The 498-nt window shown below is 56.0% G+C and overlaps 1 non-coding gene across 1 annotated transcript; it reads right to left on the bottom strand.

The window, feature by feature from the left end:
- Positions 1–200: 200 nt before the first annotated feature.
- Positions 201–318, bottom strand: LOC121939125. The gene has a single exon (XR_006105410.1). It is a non-coding gene; the product is annotated as a U5 spliceosomal RNA (small nuclear RNA).
- Between the last annotated feature and the right edge of the window lie 180 nt (positions 319–498).

Genomic DNA, 498 nt, shown 5'->3' with positions numbered 1-498 from the left:
CTTAGCCAAAAGGCCGAGAAGCGATGACCCCCAAGCGCTTGCTGCCCAGTGCAACCTCCTGGGGCGGGTCTCACTTGTCGTGGTGCCGTCGTCTCCATTGGGCACGAGAATGGCTGCTGGCGCACGAGAACAGCTGCCTGCGCGTCACGCCCGCCCGTGGTGAATCGCTCCAGTCTAGGCTTGCTGTTCACAAATGCACAAGGCTCAACCAAATGGCAAAGCCTGTCAAAAATAGGTTCAACTCAGTGGTGTTCCTCTCCACGGAAGTCTTTAGTAAAAGGCGAAAGACTTGTGCGCTATGAAGAGAAACCAGAGCATGTACAGCCCTCCGCTCCGGAGCGGCCAAAGACCCTCGTGGTCCCAGTCATTACGCTCACGGTGAGCCTCGCTTGTGCCCCCTTCCAAATCGCACTGCCATAGTGCATAAAATGTTTACGTCGTCCGTATGTACAATACATTTGGTAACAAGTCCCCCACTCCCCGGGACTGCCACCCCAT

This window comes from Plectropomus leopardus, unplaced genomic scaffold (assembly GCF_008729295.1).
Source record: "Plectropomus leopardus isolate mb unplaced genomic scaffold, YSFRI_Pleo_2.0 unplaced_scaffold41468, whole genome shotgun sequence".
Lineage (NCBI taxonomy): Eukaryota > Metazoa > Chordata > Actinopteri > Perciformes > Serranidae > Plectropomus > Plectropomus leopardus.
This window is presented reverse-complemented; position numbering and strand designations above follow the sequence as displayed.